Source organism: Phyllostomus hastatus, unplaced genomic scaffold (genome assembly GCF_019186645.2).
Source record: "Phyllostomus hastatus isolate PE091 unplaced genomic scaffold, TTU_PhHast_1.1 phas_scaffold_78, whole genome shotgun sequence".
Lineage (NCBI taxonomy): Eukaryota > Metazoa > Chordata > Mammalia > Chiroptera > Phyllostomidae > Phyllostomus > Phyllostomus hastatus.
This window is the reverse complement of record NW_025334041.1, coordinates 75,276,420-75,282,802: the sequence shown is the minus strand read 5'-3', so window position 1 is coordinate 75,282,802 and position 6,383 is coordinate 75,276,420.

Genomic DNA, 6,383 nt, shown 5'->3' with positions numbered 1-6,383 from the left:
TGTCCACAGCATTTCCTCTGGGATAATATCTATTAGTACAATAAAGGATTGGCATATTTTATATCTCCAACAAGCCATGTTATTTTTTTTCTTATTTTCACATAGAATTGTTTCCTTCTCCAAACTATGAAAAACATAGCATTGTAACATAGGATTGAAGAGAAAATAAGCACAAAAAATGAACAAAGGAATGTATATCTGCATTTTCAGATTTAACAACAAAGAGTGCAAACATACTCTGTCCAATCATCTATTAAATTTTTATTAGGAATAAAAAAACAATCAGAATTACAGATAAGTTCATAAAGACTCTTTAGGATTGGTTTATTTCTTTTATTTAAATTTTACTTATTTATTTTAGAGAGAAGAGAATAAAGGAGAGAGAGGGAGAGAAACTTTGATGTGAGAGAAAAGCATCAATACATTGCCTCTCATACACGCTGAGACTAGGGACTGAAATCACAACCCAGGCATGTGCCTTGACCAGGAAGCAAACCAGCAATGTTTCACTTGGCAGAAAGACATTGGACAGACTGAGCCACACTGGTCAGGGTGAATTGTTTTATTTCTTAATGAACTGACATTCCTTATCATTAGAAAATATAACACTTTATCTCTGATAATATTTCTTATCTCAGAATATACTGTGGCTGATATGAATATAATTATTCAAGCTTTCTTATGATTCAAGTTTATTTGGCAAGTTTTAAGTACTTTTAACCTACTTTTTAAATATTTAATGTGCATTTCTTGAAAATGGTATATCTGTGGGTTTTGATATTTTACATAGCCTGTTTAACTCAGTCCTTCTTTTTAAAAATAAGCTTTATATTTTTTATTGTGGAAGAAAATCTACCATCTTAACAAACCTCATGTTTTACAAATCCATTGATCCTGGGTTTATTTACACTACTTTTGTAGCAAATGGCATGCTGCTGAGGGCATTCTCTCTCTTAGATTCTCATATCAATTTCATAACTCTATTTACTTAAATCCAATTTAACAAGATTAGAATGAGATACTTTCCTTCTTTCTCTCCCCATGGGGTACATTCCAATTAAAAGAGAAACCAAGATCTATTTAACTCATCTCCTCCAAAATTACAGTATACTCAAACTAGTATGGTCTTGCTTGAAACAATAGTACAATATTTCATGTTATGTAAGAACTTCACAAAAATATGGCTTTCAAATTTATACTTCTCTTTTCTTTGTACTCTTTTTATATATCTTACCTCTATTTTTATAAACCCAAAATATAATTGCTCATATTTTTGCTCTAAGCATATAATTGTCATTTAAGTATATTAAAATAAGAAAAGTGATATCTCATATACAGCCACATATTTTCTATTTCTCACCAGGGGTCTCCAATGCTTTCTGTAGATCCCAGTTTCCATCATTTACTATTTCCCTCATCTAAAAAACTTCTTTCAGCATTTGTTCTAGTGTAGTTTATGTGCTGACAAATGGTTTTGTTGAGTCTCCTTGATATCTTACATAATGAAAACACAACATTAATTTGTAGTATTCCTATTCACAAAATATTTTGTCATTTTATCATTATTTCTATTTTCATCTATAAATTGTTTAGTATTATTTTACATTTATTTCTAACACTAAGATTTACGTAGGCTATCTTTCCCTTAGTGATATCACACTTCATTTGCAAGTGGTCAGGTATTACTAAGTCCTTATTATTGAGAATGATATACTGTGTGGTGACTTTTTAAATAGTCCATAGATTCTTTGAAACTAAACATTTTTATTTATTGCTGTTTGTAGTTATTTATATGTGTGGTGGTTTTAAACATATCCTGAAATTCTGCAACAGTTTTCTCATCAAGAGTCTATTGCTAATTTTACTTTTCTGAATACAGGTTAATTTCATGATGATTCTAATGAATAGAAAGTAGCAGAATGTTACTATCTGACTTCTAAGATAAGGTTATAAAAAAGAAGTGTATTTTCCCTCTGTCTTGCTCTCTTGAGAACCTTGTTCATGTAATTCAGTTTCCATTCTGTAAGGAAGCCCAAGAGAAGCAATATACAGATGTTCTGTTTGACATCCCCAGCCTGCATCACTGCATCAACCACCAGACACATCGGAAAGGAAAATACCTATGATTCATAGGCCCTGCATTCATTGAGTACAACCACATTAGAGACCCAGTAAATCCCCAGAATAATGAAAAATAATAACAATGGTAATAAAAATACTAATAACTGATGCTATTTTACACTTCTCATTTATTTAAGCAGCTATATATAATGCATATGCATTGTATCAGACTTGTTAATTATATTCAAATTTTCTATGTTTACTTCATCCCTTCTTTGCTACATCTCTCTCCTCCTCCTTCCCATCTTTCCTCTTCCTTCTTTTTGTTTTTCTTGCTTATCACTTTCTAAAGGATGTCTGATAAAAATCTCAAGATTTTTTTCATATATTCATTATTTAAAAATATTTCTGCATGCTTATTTCCATCTACTAGTTGCTGAATTTTACTTATTTTATCTTGACTCTGACAATTTGTTCAGTATAACATTGTGAAATGAATTTCATTATTTCAAATAAGGCTTTTTAGACTTTAGTGTATTTTGTCTGATGTTAATGCTCTTGCATAATCTTACTTTTAATTAGCATTTCCTCTGTGTACACCTCCCATTTTTTAACCTTCAACTGTTCTGGATTTTTCTCAGTTGTGTGTTTCACTTAAACATCATGCAGTTAGATTTTTGGTTCTTAGCACATTTGTGAAAAAAAATTTACCTGAGTAGTGAAAATGATTAATATTTATTGCAATTGCTAAAAGATATATTCTGTGGACAAGTGGTTTTTTCCTCTTTTGTTCACCAATTTATTTCCCACAGTAAAAATATTTGTAACACATATAAGCTCAATAAACATATTACATAAATAAATAATTACTAGTATTCAAATTTTCTACCATGTTTTCTGATTTATACATATATAATTATATATATATTACAATTTATATGAACCATGTTTATTTCTCATTTTTTCCAAGTACTAGTGATTTGATCATTTTTGTATTTTTATTATTTTTTAATTTTAATTTATATACTCTTTTCTACTATTACATTAGCTATGTATATATTTTAAAATGTGTATTTTAATCAATATCTCCATTATTTTCCCAAACAGACTAATAATGTGAGCACTTGGCTCTTGGGGTGGCAATAGAATCTAGCAGTTAAATGTGGAGACTGAAGTCAGACCACCAGATGTCAAAGTCTTACCTCATTTATTTATGACCTTAGGAAAATACAAAACTTCCATGCCATATTTTCCTCATGCACAAAATATAGGAAAACTATCTGTATCTATTTCAATGAGCCATGATGAGAATTAAGTGAACTAGTGTATGTAAATCAGTTTAAAACAGTTTAAACATTATATGTGCCCACTATTATTACTATGCTATAATACTTGATGTTCTTTTCCTTTAAATTTCAAATTTAGTAATTTTAGTGAATAAACATTTACATTACTGAAAATTTACCAGCATTTTTGTTGTTGTTATCCTTTTAGTTTTAATTTTTTCAAATGTATGAAGTTATAATTGACATGTAAAATTGTAAGACAGTTAAAGTAAATATTATCCAAGTATTTTTATCACTATAATTTCTTACATCTTATTTTTTCTCCCCAACTTTAATTTCTTCTTACTTCTTGCATATTATTTTTATTGACAATATTTTCATGTTATATTTGAATAACATTTATACTGTCAGTTAAAAAAAAGTCATCCTATGAGTTTTACACTTTAATGAACATGCAGAGTATAGGATTCTAAATTGAGAGTTATTTTTTCAGCTTTTTCAGGATATTCTACATCATCATGGATTTTATTACTGATGAGACATCTGTGACCAATCTGATTTTCATCCTTTTGGAGCTTTTATCTTTCTTTAATAATAACTGTTTCTTATCTATAATCACTGTGGGAAAAAATTCTCATTGCATTTGTTTTCCTCCCCTGGATTTTTTATAATATCATATTATATTCTTCCACTACTTAGAAGATTTCTAAAATACCTACCTCTTCCACTACTTAGAAGATTTCTAAGTATATAGTAGAGTTAAATTAACTGTTTATTCTCAGTTTGCAACCAAAATATCTCTAATAAAAATTAATTATTTAAATGGTCTAAGGAAAATATCTGTTACCTGATTTTGGACATTGTCCCTAATGCAGAATATGACATATTTTAAAGAGGTCTGAGTATTCTGAACAATTTGAGAAGTTTTTTTATAGTGGTAAAGATAATATAAGTCTTTTCTCTAGGAATAAACTACCGGAAATTTCCAAGAGGCCAAGTTTTTACATACATGTATATTTAACTAGACATTTAAGTTTAGAATAGTTTTAGAGTCACACAAAAATTTCAAAAACAATAGTTTTGGGTTTCTTGTATGCCTCACATCTAGATTCCCCCTATTATTGACATCCCACTTTATTCTCAAAATTATTCATTAACTTGTAACAATTAATAAACCTATATTGATACATTATTACTAACCATACTTTGTATAGACTTCCCTAGATTTCACATAATGCCTTTCTTCTGTTCCAGAGTCTAACTCCAAAAATAATGTTGCCTTTATTGTTCACATTCAATAGGCCTATCTGGGATTTTAGTTTCTCTGACTTACCTTGTTTTTGATAACATTGACAGTTTTGAAGAATATTGGTCAGGTATTTTGTAGGCTTTCCTCTAGTGGAATTTGTGTGATATATTTCTCATGATTAGATAAGGGTTATGGGTTTTGGAAGGAAGGCCACAAAGGTAACGTTCCATTTTCATCAGATCATTGTAAGGGTAAATGCTATAAGTATGACTTATTATTGTTAATGTTGACTTTGGTCACCCTCCTAAAAGAGTGTTTATAAGTCTTGTAATGTAATGTTCCTCTTCCATTTCCTTTCTGTCAGGTACACTTTGGAAGCAAGCCATCATGTGCAACCCATACTTACAAGGCAAGTTAAGTTCCAGAGCTGAGGGCAGAGTACCTACATAATTTATTTGAAATTCTTTTATATAAAAAAAATCTGTCCCTTCTTTTTATTTATTAATTCATTCCATCATTTATTTTTGTTAACAATGGATCATGGATATTTGTTTTATATGTTGGGTTATAATCTAATATTATGTTTTTGTTCTGTTTCTTTTTTGTTTTCTTTTTTTGTAATCTTCAGCTCTGATCCTAAGGAGTTCTTTCTGTGTTCCACATCTTTTTGACATGGCTCATCATTTATTTTTTGAGTATTTATTTCTTGGCACTATAAGAAACTTGAGACTCATTTTGTGTATTTCCTCCTCCAAACCTAGAGTTAACCAATTTTCCAAAAAGTGTCCAATTAAACTCCACAAAATTCTACAGTGACTGTGGATGTACCAATTTACACCACCTCCAAAAGGGATGGAATTAATTATATTTTTCAAAGTCTAGAAACTCCAAGTTCCCCAGCTTTCTATCAATCATTACTCCTGAAGCAATTAGAAAAAAAGAAACTGCATGAATTTACATGCATTTATTTTATTTCTTGCCTTTTCTGCTTTAATAATATCATTTTCTCATCATCAATTATTTTTTCTTTTATTCAAGTTACCTCTTATTTCCTATGAGAAAAAATTGTATAGAAAGTGCTTTAAAGTCTGTGTAGATGGCATTACTAGTTATACATTGCTCAAGTGTTCTGTCATAGGTATTTGCAGAGTAATGCAAATTTTATACACTAGATATGCAAATGGTTTGGTTTCAGTTTTATGGCATTTGCTTTTCAAATAGGTATCCTCTGTTCAAACGGAATTGAGCTGCTCTGCATAAGAAACTAATAACTACAGATAACCCTCTTTCTAACATTTTAATATTAAACATGATTATGGCAAACAATGTACCTAGAATGTCATCTAAATTTTTCTTTCAACATGAAAAATATTTTTAACAGTACATTGTGACTTCCTACAATTTCTATGTCAATGGCAACCTAATTTTCTTTTTTCTTTTTTTTTTTAAGATTTTTATTTATTTATTTATTTTTAGGGGGAGAAGGGAGGGAGATAGATAGAAACATCAATGTGCGGTTGCTGGGGGCTATGGCCTGTAACCCAGGAATGTACCCTGGCTGGGAATCGAACCTGGGACACTTTGGTTCCCAGGCCGCGCTCAATCCACTGAGCTACGCCAGCCAGGGCGCAACCTAATTTTCTTACCATACTTACCAATATTCTATCCATATACATCAATCTCATGTCACTGCACAATAGGAGACGAGGAGAACACTAGTGGTTTAAAAATCAAAGATAAATTTAGAGTTGCAATTATCCAAATTTATAAATATCCCTTATTGCAAC